General features: G+C 33.9%; 1 long non-coding RNA gene across 6 annotated transcripts in view; it reads right to left on the bottom strand.

Annotated features, from left to right (window-relative positions):
- The window catches only part of LOC115495014 (uncharacterized), a 33,040-nt gene extending 13,004 nt beyond the window's left edge, over nucleotides 1-20,036 (bottom strand). Inside the window, exons 1-3 of one of the 6 annotated variants that reach the window (XR_004367707.3) lie at nucleotides 11,711-20,036; nucleotides 11,495-11,578; nucleotides 3,076-3,130 (exon numbers count right to left, since the gene is read on the bottom strand). This is a non-coding gene — a long non-coding RNA (uncharacterized lncRNA). Of the gene's footprint in view, nucleotides 1-3,075; nucleotides 3,131-11,494 lie in introns of all 6 variants that reach the window. The other 5 variants (XR_005980195.2, XR_012055661.1, XR_004367708.3 and 2 more) reach the window with 5 other exon arrangements.
- Nucleotides 20,037-20,710: the final 674 nt, after the last annotated feature.

Here is a 20,710-nt window from a genome sequence, read left to right as displayed (position 1 = left end):
AACCATCCTTAGTGTAATACTGTTGGATGACTTTATGTCAGGACTAAGTTAGAGGGTGTCCTGGGGTGACTTTATGATGCTGAATTGTATCCCCATTCATTTGTTTAGCCCAGAAATAAGTTTTTCACCTTTAAGACTGGTTCCGAGAGTGAAGGGGGAGAGAAGAAGCAGCAGGTCGCTTTCAGAAGCTGCGCTCACTCCTCTGCATTCTGGCTCCTGGACTGTGCTGTCTGCAGCACGGACAGTGGGACAGAGCTCTCCTTTGCTTTTAGTTAGGTTTTTGCTAGCTGAGGCAGAGAAGTTCCCTGGACTGTGGCTTTTTTCTTTTTCTTAGAACAGTTCAAACATGCTTTGGACTGAAAACCCAGAAAAAATCGGGAGCTCACATCTGTGGCACACTGGGGCCCAGGACACAGCAATTTCCAGCACAGAAAGGACTGATAAGAAACTGAGCAAGCTGAGCTGCAGCCCATGACAAGGACTTTCTAAATTTGCCATCTCTTCAGAACAAAGAGAGGTTCCATTGTTTAATATTATTCATTTTTTATGCTCATGAATAATTTACTTCTTAAATAAACAGGGTTTTTTTTTCACTTTTCTCCAAGGAAATCTTTTCCTGAACCAGTAGGGGAGGGGCCACATGAATCTGCTTTCTAGAGGGACCACTTTTGGAGTTTTCACCCAAATTTGCCCTAAACTAGTTCAGGGGGCTTGTTAAAAAATATTTTTAGACTTTTAAATTCATCCTCTCCTCTGGATATTAGATTCTTTGCCAAGAGTTCAAAACATTGTTGTGATAGTTCCTCTCTTGCAGGTAACAGACTCCCTTTCTGAATCTAGCCTGCCTGTAATGGACATAACAATCCAGCTCATAACATATAGGACTAAATAAAAAACATTACTTTAATGCTTATTAAATTCCCACTACAATCTGAGGAGAAAATTTCGGTTCCAGTAAAGGCTACCTTCCCATATGGGTGACAGAAAACTCAAGTCAATAAAAATAAATAAGTAAATGAAAGTGAGTTCCATAATTGATACTTTTCAAGTCATAATTCAATATCTAAACAATACTTGTTGCAGCAGCATCTGGCACTATGAAATTGCTAAGTTCTATGACATTTATTTCCATCTAATAATTCGACTGAAAGGTTACATTGACTTGAAGTAGTAGAAAGAGCTGTGCTCATGGTAAAAACATTAGAGGAGGTTTTTTTTTTTCTCCCCAGATATTCACTGGCAATCACAATAGGCAGTTTCACTTGCCTTGTGAAACTCTTCCAGCTTCCCTAAAAATCATTCATTTTAATGAGCTGGATTTATTCTCCTTGTTTACTCTTTGTCTTTATTGTGATGGATGTTTCTTTGTCTTTCAACTAAGCAGTATAGGAAACTATGTTAGTGTGTAGACTCCCCACTCTATTACTACTGCTTTGATCACAAAGTTTCGACTAATGATGCCAAATACGACACTGTGGATTAGTGTCTGGCTGCACCGAATTGCTTCATTTAGTGTAGGCAGCATAGAATGCTACCAGAATAAATCTAGGATCATTAGTCCAATTGCACTGTAGTAATAACTTTTCAGGCAAGGAACTGGATGTGTCTGCAATCTGAATTAAATGAGCTCCACAGTCTTTAAAACACCAGGCAATACAAATGAATACACTTTAAAACTGTGATTTTGTTGATATGTCCACACTTATATGTGAAGACTGGAAATAACATTCAAAGGTTTTTTGGCTTTCTTCTCCTAATCATGGTATTGTCATATTATTTTCCATATTACTTCAATAGCTGCAGAAAGATTTTTCATCAGAACAGGAACCAAACAAGGGAAGAAATGCTGTGTAGGCTAATTAATGAAAAGAGAAAGGGAACAAGCTAAAGGCTTATCACTGATTAAAAACATAAAGGCCTGCAAAGTTTGTATGTATATATATATATATATATATATATATATATATATATACACACACACATATACATATATACTTTGTACATTTTATATGCATACCTAATAATCCTTTTTGTGTAACTGAATTGAAAAACAAGAATTTAGCTGCGGTAATGTATTGTGAAATGTCTGACCTCCTAAATGGGTTCAAGTGTAACTTACTGTTTCCCATCACAAGGTCACTGCTGTATTTAAGAGCGTTGAAAAAAAAGATAATTGATTGAGCTGATCTATGTTCCTTGCTCATCTCACTATGCCTATTTCTCATCTGCCCTGGGTTAATCACCAAGTCCACAGCCTGCTGATGTCCTCCATTACATCATAATTAGAATAAGCAGGCAGAGATGGGGACAGCTGGTGAAATTATTCATATTTTATTCTGAAGAGCCAGATGTTGCTGGATAGATTTCATTTAATTTTATGATAGTTGCAATAGTAGTCTCCATGTGCAGAAGATGATAGTGGCATCGATAACAAGGAAAGTGAGCTGTGCTTCTTAGCTAGTTAGTAATGGTTATTCATTTTTGGGGATAATGTCATGCAATTTGCCAATTATAGCAGACTGGGGATGGATTTAACACATACATATGAAAAATACTTAAAATGTAATTTCATAAAATCTGAATTATATTCTTTAATGTAAAAGCTTTGTCGTGTGCATCTTATGGATAGTAACAGGTTAGATTTTTTTTTTTTGGACAAAAATTTCCTATTTGGTAACATTACCTAAGAGACAATATGTACTGAATTTCTATATCATATTGGTAAAGCTGAGACATTGTTTCTGTTCAATGCTTATGCTTTTAAAACTCATACTGACTGTGAGGAATATCAAGATATTTAGAAGAAGATCAAATTTTATAAAATGTATTTGCATTTTGCATTAACAAAAGTCAATAGTTAACTTTCAGAGATAATAAAATAAATATAACAAAACATGGAATGACTGAATGAAATTTTTACCTTTGAGGGTGGCACAGCAGGTAAAATACATTATCTTGTATTTGCATCCTATTATTTTACAATTAATTTGAATGTGTATTGTAAAATATTTTTTTCATGATTTAACGTTAGGAAACTCTGCCTAATATTCACATATTGCAAAAATTGTTACTTACATTCAAATGGAAATAGTGACAGGAAAATAAAAACATCCAGCAGAATGTCCTCGTCCTGAAAAAATTCATAAAAATTTGCTCTGGGAATATCCCATTGTGGCCTTCCAGTATCTTACCGGGGTTTGCAAAGGAAGCAGACAGAATATTTCTGCTGGCAGATAGGGACAGGACAAGAGGCAATGGTTTGAAACTGAAAGAGGGCTGGTGTAGATGAGATGTTAGAAGGAAAACCTTTACTGTGAGGTAAAGGTACTGGGTGAGGGTGCTGAGGTACTGGAACAGGTTGCCTTGTGAAGTTGTAAATATCTTGTCCCTGAAAGTGTTTGAGGCCAAGTTGAATGGGACTCTGAGTGATCTGGTCTAGTGGAAGGTGTCCCTGCCTATGGCACAGGTGATGGAACGAGATGATCCTTAAGGTCCCTTCCAACACAAGCATTTCTGAGATTCTGTGACTAGCTCTGGTGCAATTATCTCGTGTAATCATATCACTTCTATTACTCCTAGTGACTTTTCCTCAATTTATTCACATTAACATTTCAGCATACAAATATCAGTTGCTGAAAGGAGAAAAAAAAAAAAAAAAACAACAAAAAAACCCCCTAGGAAATAGAGTTTTCATTCAAGTATCTTTTCACAGACCTGCTTCACTTGTCACTTCTGTTGCTTTACTTTTTATTAACTGATTTCTGTCCAGATGTGTACTATATTCAAGTGTAAATAAAGCTGTGACCCCGACTTTCATATCATTCTGTACATTCTTAATTCAGATCACAGTGTTAGCTGCTACCACCTGACCACCTGTGAGAAGGTCCTCTTTTGAGTCCTCAATAATAAATTAATTTTACAATGCTATCTCATGGCCTTGGTAAAACAAGGCACATTGTACTAGAGTCTGACAGCATAAGGCAGTGTAGAATATAACCAAAATACATTTTCTAGTCACACTGCTAAAATTAATGACCAGGTGATTTCTCAGAATGCACACTGCACAAAATCAATACGAAAATTCTGCTGAATAAACAGTTTTTTTGTGATCAATACAAGACTTCTTCAACTATTTAAATACTTGGTATGCCTATGTAAAGGAATTGCTGATTATTTGTTGTGGAAGATATTAAATATTTTATTCATATTTGTTATTTCCACCACAAGCACAAATGTGCAAATCAATTTAATAAAAAAAATATAGTTAGATTATGATATAAATTCTGACATAATTCTCATGTACTATGTCCAGGAAACTTGGTAGCTAATCAAAAGTATCTCTTGAAGAATGAGGTCAGAGAAATCTTCATGAAGATGAAACTTTAATTACCAATTGATGCTATCTTAATGAAGACAGATAACAGATCACCTTGAGAGATATTGTAGATACTACCCACGCAAATATTTGAAACAACAACAACAAAAAAGCATAATTTCTTTGCATATCTGATGTGTCCTGTCAAACAAACAGGGACAAAAAGATAGAAGATTATGTTATCAATATGTGTGCAGATAATTTTTCACTGTGCTACAGAATGGTGTTTCAGTCACTAGTAATCCCTTCAGGGGTAGTGTTCTTCCCTATTATCACTAGACTTTTATACAATTTTATTTCAAATGTTTCTGTGTTTTATCTGATTATCAAATTATAAACAGGACTTTTTGCATTGACCAGGAAATTACAGCAGTCTCTTTCTAGGCTATCCATTTTGCACACACAAGACCATGGCAAGGGAATGCTGAGCCGTTTGATGATCAATCAAGTCAACAATAAGAGTCAAAAAACCAGCTGAGTTGGATACCATATTTTAAAAAATACCAAAACTTTTATGTGAAGAGGTTGCCATTTATCCAATCTGCAGATGTGCATATAAATTGTTTATGCTCAGTTGAAATTTTATATGGGATAATATTATAATAACTAGAAATATATCTGTGTTGAAATACTTCTGCTAGAATGTCAAAACTTTGCATATAGATACGTATTTTGATGTTATATAACTTTCCATTCATTCAAGCACAGATAACACGACAGGTAGTCATTACATATCAGAAGTACTATAAAAGTTTAAAATGTGGAGAAATTATCCACAATACAAAGCATGAGACTGGTTTTTTTAAGCATAGATGCATGTTAAATCTGTTCTCACTCTAAAATAATTACAAGTAGAAACAAGAATACTACAGGTAATTATATATATATATATATATATTTATCTAAAGAAAAAACTTTTTTTATGCTATGTGGAACTAAGTGGATCTAGTGATACATTCTTTTTCAGTTGATACTCACTGGAATGTAATGCTGGTTTAAGTGCAAATCATAGATTTTATTATTATAATTCAATATTTGCATGTTTATGCAAGTAAAAACAAACTCCTCCAATTGTTTTAATTTTTCATATCACATTTTCACTTACACAAAACAGCGAAAATGTTAAAAATTCAGAAGGCACAGCTAAAATGATAAAATTTTGGAGAACCCTTAAGAAAAACTAGGATAGCAAGGTCCATTCAAAGAGAGAGTAAAACTCAATAGGACCAGAGAAGGCTTTCATAGCATCTAAGGAACAAAAATGATCAGTTTTTAGAGAGGATAGAAGAAAAGTCAACAAACTCTACAATTAAAATGTTTAGGTTTGAACTGCAGGAAAAATTTTAGTGGTCAAACTTTGCAAAATAGCACTTTATGACTTTAGCACTGAACCCAATAATTCTATAATGTAAGAAGTAGGATTATGTCTCAATAATTTTAAAACAGTAAAAATATATCTTATTCCTATGTGTTTAGTGTTTGTGACTGATGAAGGTAAACAGTGTTGACAATACTCATAATTTGACTAGTAATTTATTTGGACAAAATAAAATAGATAACAATTACAACTGAATAAAAAAATAGGAAAAACAAATCTATTTAGCCCCTGAAAAAGTTGTTCCTAAATTAAATACCTTAACATCTTTTTCAAAGTTACTATTTGCCTTCTACTCCAGGCAGGGCTCCATGTACTCATTCCATCTGCTCAGTTGCTATCTCACATAAAGGGAAACTCCCCTTTCTAGTCTTCTTATCCAGTCCTTCTTAAAAGAGCCTTTTTCAAATTGTAAGTCTTACGTGTTTTTTGCTGTGCATATAGCATAGCTCTACATACTACTAATTTGATTCTCTTAGCTTTGGGACCAAACTGTGTATTTCTATTCTGAGTGCTTACACAGTCTACAGAGTGGAATTTTGTGACAGCTCATAGAAATTTCTTTCCTTGTATCTCAGTTTTTCTTTGAAGACAATTTTAGAGCCCATGCACGAGAAGTAAAAGTTTCTGTTGGACCATGCTGCACCTAAAGAAAACTCTACCTTATCCCCCTAGTAATGTGGCAATAATTTCTAGGCAAATTGCAGATGTTTTGGGAATTTTTGCTATTTGATCATATTTTATTTTATTTAACAGCTTTTAGAGAAATGTCTCTGTTTAATCATTTGCAGTCAACAGGCTACAATGTTTGCTCCTTTATCTGCAACAACAAGAAAGGCTTTGCATCTGCTTCTAGTAAAATTATTTGCATCATATTCACAAAAGAACTCATTCCTCCTCAGGTTTGCTTTTTCTTGTTTAGATATTCCCACACCCCATCAACACATACACAATGTAGCTCAGTTTAGAATATATTTTATGCAACATCTTTGAGGATACTGCAAATATAGTTATGCCTTAACACAACTGGCATTATTTTCTATCTTCTATAGTAATAATCTTTCCCAGTTGAGCACAGCAGTGTGACAAAACACTGGACCTCCTTATGGTAGTTGTGAGAACTCTCCACCTACAGTGATACGTTTTGCTGTGAGTTTTCAATGAACTATCTTCTTTTTACATAGGTTACACATTGGTTTGGAATCATCAAGATAGTGCAGCTTTGTCAAAAACTCTGCCCTGTACCCTTCTAACTTTGTAACATTCTTAGTACAGCAAGAGTTAAAGCTAGGAATAATATTCAAGAGCTTGTCAGTCTAAAATTTTGGGCTTGATATTTTTGCACTGTCGTCCCCTCTGAACAGTATAATATAAAATCCTATTTTTAAAAAGGTAGAGTTCTAGACATGTTCTGTAGATGCAAATCATTACACAAGCTGTTCAATGATGAAGTATTAAACACTGTTGTCTCAGAGAATCAGTAGTCAGCCTTGGTAAAAGACAGTTTGCTTATATCCCTTTCTGAAATCAGTGTGGGGCCACATGAAAGATTTTTGACTATTTCACTTATCCTTCTGTGGAACAGATAATATTATCTGAATTTGTGAAGCACTGATAGTAAATACCTGATACCTCAGAAAAAAGCAACCAAACCAAAAAAAAGGCAAAAAGTGCATGTGCCACTAAAAATTGTTGAATCATTATATGATAGTATTATGAATAGGCACAGTTGCTACTGAAAAATCTTACCAGTGAAAGTCACAAAGATCAAAAGCTGGTGATAAATGTGACAATTTAAATGCAGAAATTTGCAAACAAACAAACTTCTTTTGAAAGGAACCTATTGTCACCAGGATTTTTTACCCTAACTTTGCTCCACTGTTATATTTATTTCTCTGTCTCAAAAACTGCAGTGTTGCGACAGATCTCTCTTTTTCATGTATTGTCTAAATCAAATGGCTCCCAGAAGCAGAATATTCTATTATCAGCTTGAGCTAAAGTGATACAGATGGATATTTCATTTTAAGTTTCATACTTCACATGTGCAGCCATTCTATGATAATGAGAAGCCACAAATAAATGACTATTGAATTTTTGTTTTGTCGAACTACAAAGCTGAATAGGACAAATATATCCTAGCCTTGATTCCTCTGATTAAATAAAGTAGATAAATATCTAATTTTTCAATTATACATATGGTCAAACTCTCTAATCATGCCCTTTTATGCATATAGACCCATGTAGGTAGTCTGGTTTTCCTAACAACTTAGGAAACATTCTAACACCTTGTATATTAGTTACTACATTCACCTCATATAACAATACTATGAAAATATAGGTTTATTTTGTCTATAATTTATAGTTTGTCATATTTCTGTATGTACTTCCTTATGTATTGTTTGACACACATGCCAGGAAGAAGAAAGGTAAACAACTCCAGCTTGTCAGCTATCTGGGTCACCATATTGTTATGAATAAGAAAGCTGTTGCCGCTACCATGTCTCTTTATGAGCTTCTGAAAGTTAATTTCATAATGATATAATTTGTGTGGGGCACAGATGTTCACCTCTAATTACTCTTAAGAAGAACATAAATATTTTGTTAGAGAACTCTACATCAGTCTGTCTATAAATCAAATCTAGACATTAAATACAAAATTAACTGCAGGGAGAACTCTTTAGCAGGTCACAGTAAATTTGGGGTTGAAATATTTTCTTGGCTAACTAGGTTGTAGTTCCACTGACCTTAAGGAGCATTTCCCAAGCATCATTCTGTTTTACTGCCTTTAATAAAGAGATTCCTTGACCCATATCTGAAAACATTTATCATAAGTCTTATTCATATGAAGCACGTTTTATTTATCAGTGTCGAGCAGAGCAGATGTTATTTTTATAATCTGTTGATGGATTTTATTTTTGTCTCAGAAAACACATATAAAATTATGTCTTTGGGTTAGAACTTTGGATTAGTCAGTAGATATGAAAATAGTGGTACAGCAGGAGGTTTACATATCCAGAAATACAAAGGTAAGGCTGCATTTTAAAAAAGTCTGAAAGTAACCAGATAAAGGAATGAACAGGTCAAGCCCATTAAGAAAAAAACAAACCGAGAAAAGTTATCTGAAAGCCTGTGCTTATGGGATAAATACAGGGGATTAGAGTAAACATATGATAAATACTAGTTAGATTAAAAAGAATCTGATTTCTTTTAAAGTCAACAAGTTCTTTCTTTTGGCCAACGAGTTTAGGAAGTCTATCATGTTGCGACAAGGCGTGAAAGTACACTCCAACCAACAGAAACTTTTAATATCTTTGAGAGTGTCTAATTTTAAAAATTTTGTTAATTCATTATTGATTTATTTTTATCTACTCAAAAACAATTCACACATTGAAGGAGGAGGTTTAAATTGGTAGAAATAAATGCTGCCCATGAGATAAGATAAAGACAGAGAGGGTATTACACATTAAAAATGTAATTTGCTGAAAAATGAAAATCATGTTTAATTATGGATATGGCCAGAGAATCCATGTATGTCAATTACATAAATGATCTAATATAATGATCTAGTGATCCTATTTTTATGCATTTTAACCATTTGATCCAAATTCATTACTATATTATTTGTATAATTGGTAATAAATTGGATCTTACCATTATTCCTAAAAAAACCAAACAAACATAAAAACAAACAAAAAAACTACAGAAAAGAAAACATTACAAAAGTTTCTAAAGTTTTACACATTTAATTTCAAAGACCTGAAGACCTGTCTCAAGACAAAAAAGTATTTCAAGAAGGGAACTTCAATCAATTTAATTAATTACCCATTAGCAAACTTTTGGTTTCCAATTCTGAAAAATAAATACAAATCAAGTAAATAAGTATCTGAAAAACACCTTTCCTTCACTAATTGGGACACTAATTCCTGGTGTCCCATGTTATACCCAGTTGCTTTGGTGTGGGGCAGTGCAGAAGTTAGAGCTCGGTGCAGGTTCTGCTCTGTTGCTGGGATGTGGGTTCCTCCATCAGCTGCAGTCCCTTTGCAGTCATACTTCCTCCTCAGCCTCCTCACTGCCTGTTCTGGGGTGGCTGCTTTTCCTCCTGCCCTGATCGGGGTACCCATTTTGCTCTTCTTCAATATTTCTTTTCTCTGGTGTCCCTCCTACCTTGACAACTCTCTTGTATCTCTGCCTGTGTGTCTCCCTCTGCAAAACTGTGTCTACGTTTCTTGAAGAATCAAATCTGAATAAATATTATCTTATTCGGTAAAAGCAGTTCAGTATTTTTAAATTATAAATGAGAATGGAGCCTCAAAAACACCTGGGCATCTGTCCAAACATACATAACTTTAACTACATATTGAAATTATCCTAAACCTAGGGAATTCCACATCCTAAACCATTTGAAAGGTTACTGTGGCCAGGTGTCATGAATTGGCACAGGAATAAGGAGAAGAGCATGGACAGCCTCCAAGCAGGAATGTTAATGAGAGAAGTGAATAGAAACCAGCCTGGAGGACAAATGTCATGACATTTGTGAAAAGAACATCACACCACAATGAGGTGCCTAAAATCATGTTTTATGAATATGAAAGGAAAACACAAAGTTAAGAAGTGTAAATAAGAAAACAGTAAGCTGATTCTAAATAAGTCTTGTTTAAAAGTGATAGCACACAAGAATTATTTCTATACTTGCCTTATCTATTTGCCTTACATTTTCATCTCTGGATGACTTTCAAAACTCAGGCTTTGGTGGCCCAAGGTCAGGTACCAAAGAGATGGACAGATGCAAAACTAAAAAGTGAATACTGCTTTGAAATCTGAGACTGCTCAAAGTGCCTTGAATAACTTCCCTTTTGTTTTAATATAATTTACATACCTGCATTTCTGTAATTAGGATGCTCAGAAACTTTGTTTTTTCTTTGTTTTTTTTTCTCTTTCTTTTTTTTTTTTTAATTACAAAATTCTGCACATACCTTTTTTTTTTGTGTTTTGTTTCAGAGTTAAAATATTGAAACTTTAAAGTTAGTATCTGGTCAACTATTTTACCTCTTTTTGTATTCACTATTGTCCCTGCTATTGCAATCCTGTGCTTTAAATGAAGTAGATCTCAGAGAAAACTAGAAAAAAACAGAGTGACTTTTTAGTTGAAGATAAAAAAATAATTTAATTCTAAAATTGCCATAATTTTAAACTGAATAGTTTTATGACTTTTTTTTGTCATCTAAAATTGCTTTTGCAGTCCCCTTAAATTCCAGCAATTTTCTAGGAGACTATAGCTCTAGTCAAAAAGACATCTTCCACTATTTTTTAACATTCACTAACAAAGTTCATTTTTCTCAAGAAGAGCTAACTAAAAAGGCTGACCAATGACAATTTTTGTAGATTTAAGTTGCTAAAAATATAAGAAGTTCCTGAGTGATTTGTGGAGATTTTTTATTGTATTTAAGAGCCTATTGGCTCAAAACAGCCAGGAAAAAACTCAATCATTAAATTCATGGAATGAAATTTTTCCTAGAATAACAGACATTATGACAGATATTATTATCTTGTGCTATAATTTTATTTCAGTAAAGTAAGTGGGGACAAACAACTTTCTCCTAGCTCAAAATTTACAGTGAAAAATCAGAAAAACGTTTTCTGTGTTGTTAAACTGATATTTTTCTCAACATAACAAATATTTTTACACACATATTTAATTTGAAGATTTTTTGCACAGAGTAAAGATATTAAATATACTTTCTTACCAAGACATGAGCACAGGACAGAGCCTGCTAGCAGCCACTGCCTGGAGCAAAGTGCTGTCACAAACTCCAAGGCTTTGATGTGCTCTGAAAGGGTGGAAAGCATAAGGCAGAGTGTGAGCGGTGGGGATGGAAGGGAGCAACTGAGTCCCACACTTGTTTCTATGTTAGTCAGCAGAACAGAGAATGACAGGGTGTTAGGGGAATGCGTTATCTAACCTTTCAAAAGGAGTCACAGCAATTGCTTTCACATATGTTCCTTAGCTCCTCTGAGGATTTACCCTTGTCTTGGATGTGGAATGATTACTATTCACTCCCAGCATAGGCCCCTACTTGTAAAAGCCAGGCTAGACTTCAGAGGAAAGAGCAAGAAAAGAATAGCACTTCTTTCTAAAGTGCCTTGTACCAGTTTATTGTAGGCACTCCAAGTCTTTCTCCACAGTTGCCAGCCACATTCTTAGAGCTTAAAATAGTTTTTATTCAGAATCCCTGATGTTACGGGCTGATGGATTTCAGCTGTTAAAAAAAAAAAAAAAAAAAAAAAAAAACAACAACAGAAAAACCTGAAAAGAAACAACAAAACCAAAGAAACCTGCTTTGTTTCCTGCTGTCCTTGGAGTTTTCAAACTATAGATACTACTTTAACCTGCCTCTTTCAAGGACAAAATATTCCCTGCAAGTAATTCATTCACAGATGGGGGACAGGCTAAGAAACAACATGACACACCGTGTGAATAAGAAACCTCAGATTAAAATAACCAGCTTACTCAAAGAAATAGCTGACACTAGTAGGACCTGATTAATATGACAATCATTCTCTTCTGCTTCTTTTAATATTATATTTCCTTTAGAGTTATATGCTACTAGCTAGTACTGGAGTAATAGTTCAATTTCCTTGAAGAATGGGAGAAGGGCTAGAGAGAAACAAGACTTTTCTTGGTTTATAATTAGTTCAAAATGAGCAATGCCACGAATATTGCAGTTGTTGTCAATAGTGCATGGTAGTTGTGATCAATAATGACTAGAATGTAGGAGGGCTTTCTGGGGGTTTTGTTCTTGGAGGTTTCTACCTTGGAATAATGTTCTGACACTCAGAAAATGCAGTTTTGCTCAGAGCCAAATACAGGCCACACCTAAGGTTTTAGTAACTGCTAAAGTACGTGTCTGATTGTTATAACTTAAAAGGGTGTAAGCTAATAGTGTGACTCCTGTGAATTACTACATTTTCCTCATGAAGGACGCGCTGCTCCCAAGCTGTCTGGATGCATGATCTTTTCATATGGCAGTATTTTGATGAGTGGCATTTGGGGAATCCAATTCTCTGTGTCTACTGGCATAACACCAGGTGTCTCTCAGCTGTCTCTGAGACATCTCTCGAGGCATTGTTAGATGTAAAACTGCAGTGTGACCTTGGTTTAGGTTTACTGGGAACTTTGCGGATCTGAGAGAGAAGTTTTGAAAAGGTGCATAGGTTTCAACAGAACAAGAATGGAAAGTGCTAAAAGAAATGACTGCAGGGATGCAGATTATTAGTGACTCTAAGAATCTTAAAAGTAAATATTTAAATGAAAAGGTTTTAAATCTAAAGAATAAAGAAGGGAACTGGAAGGTAACAACTCAGTTTCACAGTTAGTGTTAGACAATAGTTTGGAAAAGCTTAAAGTATTAAAGCCTAGACTTAAATTATTTGGGTAATTTCCTGGATATCCATTTACATCTAGCCAAACTTGCACTATTTAAGTCTTCTGACAAAAATGAAGCAGCACAAAAAAGGGAAAGTCCCTTAATTTTTCAGAGGCTCTTTTCCTATTTAATTGTTAAAAGTATTTTCTAAAATATTCAGGAAGATATCCCATACTATTAACCATGTATACAATCTTGTTAGAACTCCAAGCTAGAGATTTGCCTATGACATGTAAATTTCCAGAGATCTATCATGAAAGACAAAGGGTTTTATAAGAATTAAAGAGGGAGAATGTTTTCTGCAAAATAATGTCTGGTCATGGCACTATACACAATTATCAATTAAGTTCCATCTTACCTGTATGTATACAGGTCACTTGTTCTTTAAAAAAAAATAAAAGTTCTTAAAGCTTGTACTAATAAAAGTTTTTATACATCAAGCATTTTCATAAATCAAATGCCATGAGGTATTCAGATTTCTCTAAAACTTTCACTGGCCACTTGGAATTTGCTTGTAGGTTGAATTTGGGATATACTTTAACCTTGAATTTTGAACATTTACCCGTCTGCTCAGAGGATGTTTAAAGTTTCCAAACATCAAGAAATTCTGGGCATACAAAGAATGCAACTCCATGTAGCATATGGAAAAAGTCTGATGCAGATGCACTTTAATAAATTTGCCTTGAAGATACCCTATATATTTTTGGCAAATAATATACAAATACTTATGCATTAGGTTTTTGTTTATGTGAAAGCATTCTAAGTAGCATATATACAGGAGATATACAAAACCTGTAACAGAATGAATTTATTATCCATGAGTTATAGGGGATATTTTATCTGAGAACTGACAGAAATCTGTAATCCATGAACAGAACTTAAAAAGTGATTTTAAAGGACAAAAGGATGATGTGTGTTATTTTGTTTAAAACAAAATGTTTAAAAAATTGAACTACTTTAATCTTATGCTAGTAAAATTTACAAAAACAAAAAACATCTCCCCTCACACTTATAGAAACCCTCCAAAACTGTGCAGGCTCTTACAGGTCAAAACTAAATCACAGCATATATTAGGCAAAAGAATACACATAAGAAAATGTGTATCCTCCAAATACCACAGGCTGCAAACACAAATATTTTATTTTTATGAGTTTTACCATGGGTCTTGAGTACAATTTCACAGTCATTCTTCTTAAACTTGCATATTTCTCTGAATTTTCCAAGTTAATCACTGATATGTTGCATCCTTCTTCATCCATTTACTGCTGAAAATCAAGTTACTTTTTTTTTAGAGTGAATACTTAACAATGTAGAGCAATAAAAATACTTTTTATTATTGGAATAAGAACTTTTTATTGGATTCATTTAATGTGTGTGGGGAAAAAAAAAAGATTTTACTCCTTGATTATGATGGCTCATGGGGGAGTAAGTGAACCTTGATTTGCTTGCAATCCAATATGTTTAAGCTGTAAAAAATTGTAATTAAAAATGTATGCATATAAACTATTTTAGATTTGCTTTGTGTCTTTGGGAAATTATCTACAATGCAAACCAGTGCATTTCGTATTTTATCCCATCTATGCTCCTCAGTGACTCGTAGGTATCAGGGATATCTGTGATGAGCACCATGGGGAAAAAATCTGAATATAAGTGTGTTCTCTGAAGCATATCTCTGGCATAGATAGACCATTTCTCAGCAAGTTAATGCTACAGATATACTCGATTAGTTCCCTTACTCCTCTGGGAAAAGTTATAATGAGTATTGGCACCAATGGGAAAAAAAAACCAGGAACATCTGTTTGAATCTTAAGATACTTGTTGATAGAGATAGAAAAACATCAGTATTTATTTTTTCTCAAGAATACAGAAGATTATTTGTAGCAACAGAGGCTAGAAATTACCTCTGCAATGCATTTTTTCTACCCCATTTATACCATTGGATTTGAAAACTAAGTGGTTTATAATGGTTCAGTCTGCATTACATGCGTAACTGCTTCCTTTATATTATTTTAAAACGTATGCAATTTTTATTAGTTTTTATCTTTATAAGCTTCCTTTTTTTTCGGTGTTATATTTTCTTCATCAAACTTCTACTTCTACTTCTGAACTTTTATTTCCTCATGATTTAAGTATTTCTTTTAAATGCTCCTTCACCATGAAATTATTATTCCTCTATTCTCAAAAACAATGTTGCTATTCAGTATGTAAAAATACAAAGACATGAAAACTAAGTTTATTTACCTTTCACCTGCAGCTCAGTAATTTATATTTACATAACCTCTCTGTATTAAGCCTCACTTAGAGAACTAAGAAAACGTAATATAAAAGATGTTTATCTATTTTCCCTCAGATTTTATGTAAAACCAAATGGAAAAAATGGGCACCAAAGGATACCAAACAGACCTACTGTCTGACTTATTTGACTGATGAAAGAAATACTGTTTTCTCTTAATGGGAGATTATTGGATATGTTTTCCATGCTTTTCAGCTAGTAACAAAGCATGACTTTTTTTTCCTTCCACAAAAATATTTGATAGATGATGTTGCACATCAGAGAAAATTAATACTGGTCACAAGTAGAGTATTGTGTACACCTTTATTTCGGAGAAAAAATCTGAAGTCCATTTCACCCTAGTGTATCTTTGTCTTTTGAAAGTTTTCTTTGGATCTAGCATCTTCAAACACACATTTGAAAACAACAGTGGAATGGTATTTATTGTTTCTGTTAATAATGAACTGAGAAAACCTTTATTCAGCTTTACAGAATAAATAAATAAAATTCTTCATTATATTACCAGGAAACTATGCAGAAAATGGTAAAGAAACTATGTCTAACACTATATATCTGTTTTACTTATTTTTTTTTGTTACAAGTCAGTAAAAAAATCAAGAACTACCAAATAAGGGAATTACCTTCATCTTTCAGTGATTTAATGTTCATGTTTATTTCAAGAGATTTATCTAGCAAGTGAAAGGGGAGATTCATGAAAGGAACCCCACACTAAGGCTCATATATTAAATTGCTGTTACCAATTGCTTCTAGAACTGTTCAGCCTAATTTAAACAGAAACTTAGGATAAAAATAAAATAAGTTCTTGAATAAAAACACTAGAACTGATTGTTTGTTGTCTTTTCTTTGATATTCAGCTCTTACTGATTGCCTTTTCAGTGTGACTTTTATTGAAGTCTAGAGGAAGATTCCTTTAGGAATTGCTTTTACTGAATAAGATTAAAAGTTTTTGATGAAAAAAAAAAGCTGTTGCATTTCTTCTTAGTTTTCTTTCCTCCCCTTGTCTCCCCAAGAATTGTTTGAAATTTTTATTCCAGTTGAAAATACTCAACATTACTATTTAGGAAATGAGAATTTACTTATATGGCTTCTGAAGTTCTTTGCATATAGGAGAAATGTGTATATTTTCCTCACAGGATCATAGAACCATAGAACAGTTTGGCATGGAAAGGACCTTTAAGGATCCCCTGCAAAAGCAGGGACATTTAAACTGGATAAAGTTGCTCAGAGCCTTGTCCAATCTGACCTTGAATATGTCCAGGGATGAGGCACCTACTACCTCTCCAGGCAACATGTTCCTTTGTTTTCACCAACATAATTGTAAAAACTTTTTCTTATATCTGCTCTGAACTGACCCTCCTTTGGTTTAATACCATTTCTCTCTGTCCTGTCACAAAAAAGACTTAAAAAGTCAGCCTTTTTTCACATATGGACAGTGAAAAAAGGGTGACTTTGAAAATGGGCACAAATTCATTTTCAATAGATATCTATATGTGCACTCTAAAGAGGAAAAGTGATTTTTTGTTGAGAGTCTGACCTAAATGCAGCTTCCTGGTTTGTAATTAGGAAAAAAAAAAAAAAAAAGTCATTATCATATATATTTTGTACTTTGATTATGTTCCTGAATTCTTGTGGTCTGAAATAGTGGATTTCTTTTGTGGTTTTTTTTTTTGGTGGTGTTTTTTTTTGTTGTCTTTTTGTTTGGTTTTTTTGTTTTGTCTGGTTGGATTTTTGTTTTGTTTTGTTTCTTGGAGGGGGGGTTTGTGTGATATGTTTTTTTCTGATGCTTTACTGAATTACTTGAAAACTAAATTACGTTAATTAATGAATTTCTGAATAGGCAAGAAAGCTGCTGTTACCAAACTATTCTTTCTCCTATTAAAAACCTTATACTTGTTTTGATAAATAGAACAACTCTGATACTTGTTTGGCTCCATCTTGTCCTGGACAGGCATGAAATTTTGCCACATTTTGCAACAAGTACAAGAATCTTCCAAAGGTTCCACAGTGCTGCTAGTTTTTTAGCTGCTTTACCAGAATCTCAGCTGTGTGCAACTCTGCTATGCCCCACCTTTTCTTTGGCTAGATTTTGAGGCAGTACTGTGATCTGAAGAAAGTGTCAAGGACTTGCTATTTAAATTTCTGACATGAATAATGATAAAGGCTGCTTCTCCATCCTGGCCATTAATTCCACTTCTTATATGAAGGTTCATACTGCAGATATCTGCTTGGAGAGTCCAAGGCTGTACTGTTCTCTTTGGTAAATCATCAGTTACTTTTGAAGGCTTTGTGGGAGGAGATCCAGAGAAAGATTTGTTAATTTGTGACTGGAGTTGCAGCACAAAGACAAATGCAATTTTTTAAAAAATGAATGCTAGTTAGCGTCCTCATAGGTGAATAAACCAGCTAATTGGGTGACTTGCTTCAGTTCAATAATATTGCAAGGAAACATAAAAAAATATTACAGGGAAGACAGTTTATCTATACTTATGCTTGAAAACAAATTCTTGTGTCATACAGAAGGTTTTCTTCCAGACAGCAGCAACCTTCTACTATATTTATGGTAATTGATGTTTCATCCCTAATCCTTTGCAAAATATTAAATAGCAGTGTAGCTCCTGGGTTTTCTCTCTTTCTTATTTAAGTATAAATGGTATGTCAATGGCAGAAAAAAGATTACAATTCATTTTTCAAAGACTCTTTCTAAATAATTACATTTCCATTTCTTATATTGAATTATAATCCTTCATGTAAAAAATTAAAATAACATTATATGTACCTTTTCAAAGTTTTTGCTCTATTCTACACCTTGAGCACTTAATTGTTGTGCAGAATATACAGTCAAAGTTTATTGGGCAGGACATAAGAAATGTCAATCATATATACATATATGATATAAATATACAATATTTAGCTCATACTTCTTTGTGTTAATGTACAGAATTTTTATGTGTCCTGGATGTGGGTCAGGGCAATCCCAAGCACAAATGCTGTGTGGGCAGAGAACTGATTAAGGGCAGCCTTTAGGTGGAAGACCTGGGTGTGGAAGTGCACAAAGAGGTCAACATGAGCAGGCAATGTACACTTGCAGCCCAAAAAGCCAATCATCACATCATGGACTACAGCAAAAGAAATGTGACCAGCAGGTGGAGGGAGGTGATTCTTCCCCTGTACTCTGCCTTCATTGACCCGACCCTGGATATTGCATCCAAGTCTGAGGCCCTCAGTATAAAAAGGACAGGGACTTGCTGAAGCAAGCCCAGAGGAAGGCCACAAATAGGATCAGAGCTCTGCAGAACTTCTAGGAAGACAGGTTGAGAGTGCTGGGTAGCTCAGCCTAGGGGAAAAAAGTCCCCAGGGAGACCTTTTAGCCATCTTCTAGTATGTAAAGGGGGCTTTGACAAACCTAGTCTAGTGGAATATGTCCCTGCCCATGGCAAGGAATATGGAAAAAGACAATATTTAAGATCCTTTCCAGCAAAACCATCTATGGTTTTGTGAGTCTTTAAACACAAATAAATATGAACAAAACACATTTAGAATCATGATTGCAGACTGTAGCACAAATTAGATGAGTTTTCATGATGTAATCCTCTTTAGCCTGTGCTCCCCTGTGTAAGACAATAGTAGCATAAATGCATAATAATGCATTTTTAACATCCTTCACATCAAGGAGAAATATTATTCAGTAATATTTTAAAATAGTAGTCATCAGATAAAGTCTAACATACTTCAGGTGACTGAAAATTTTGTTTCAAACTGTTCAAAATGCTCATTACTCAATCAGCTAGATTAATTGTAAAGCTTCCTTTACACTGTGTCATTCTCAGATGAAAGTGTTTCATAATCATCAATTCTGCATTGCTGATCCACTGATGTTTCACACCAGACTCAGCTCTTGTTTTTCATGATATAGCTGTCCTTGTCTTGTGGAAGAGAAATTTTAGTTTCTAAACTAGGGTTTCTGTTGAGCATAAATGTGCATTTCCTACCCAGAAACTAAAATTCATGTATGTTCAACTTTGACACCATTCAGGGATGGCTTTTCTATTCTCCTGCAGGAAGAATGAGACTCCAATATTTTAACTGGACTGTCTTAGAACGTGTTTTTACTGTTTATTTGTTTCTGTGCTTTTTTGTTTAACCTCTCCAATGCTCCATAAAAAGTAAATGGATACACATAGGAGGAAACTTAAATTAGACGATAACAGAATTCCTTAATGTTTGGCAACAAAGGTAAAAAATACTTCTTGAAATATAATGTAAGACATTAATCATTCTGAAGGACATTTGATGACTGAATGCTTTTATAGTAGTGTCCAAATTCTCTAATTGGGAATGCAAGATTCTTATTGATGCTGTTTGAAACAAAAAAATCTGCCATTGACAAACTCTTGCAAGTAGTAAGTATATTAGATTGGTGTGGGTTTGGCTGCAGAACAGAGGAAAAATGCATCAACGTTTTGGATAACATGAATTAAATTATTTAACTTGAGCAAAAATTAAACTATAGCATGTGGGAATGACCTAGTATTTTGGTAGAAGTAAGTCTTCTATAAAACATGAATTTATTTGCACTGGAGTACTATAATCCTCTACTCATCACATTGGAAAACAGAATTCAAGTTAAAAGTTTAAAGAGTTTTATGAAGTGTACAATAAAAGATGCTTGTTATAGAAGAAAAGACTTTTCTCATTTTTCCCTCATAGGGGACTCATATTGCTTACACAGAACATTCTGCAGTATCTGTAATTTAATGAGGGACCTTAAGCTTCCCAATTTCTATTTTTCTGTTTCAATTTCTGAATAATTTGGTCAATTGTGTGTCTGAAGAAAATGCATTGGAGTATATACTGCAATATTGGAGTCTGCAGAGACTTAGCTCAGACTGTTGTTCAGGGACTGAGACACATTTTTTATACATTTAATACAATTTGTGATACCTATTCTTGATGTTTTTTTCACAAATATTAATTCTACAAAAGAACAAAATTATTGTTGGAGAAGCTGCCCACAGTAACTTCTAGGTGAAATATTAAATTCTATGTTAGTAAAACAAGTCATAAGATGGGTAGTTCGAATTTCAATACTTTAATTTATGAATGTGGTGAGCTAAACAACAGGAGATATGCAAAATCATAGATACACTAAAAGAGTAATGACTTTGTAAATCATCTTATTTGCACCTTTAAAGGTAAAAGACCTGCTGTTCTTCAAGATGGTGAGGAAAAAAAAAATAAGAGAG

The sequence above is a fragment of the Taeniopygia guttata genome, chromosome 1 (genome assembly GCF_048771995.1).
Source record: "Taeniopygia guttata chromosome 1, bTaeGut7.mat, whole genome shotgun sequence".
Lineage (NCBI taxonomy): Eukaryota > Metazoa > Chordata > Aves > Passeriformes > Estrildidae > Taeniopygia > Taeniopygia guttata.
This window is presented reverse-complemented; position numbering and strand designations above follow the sequence as displayed.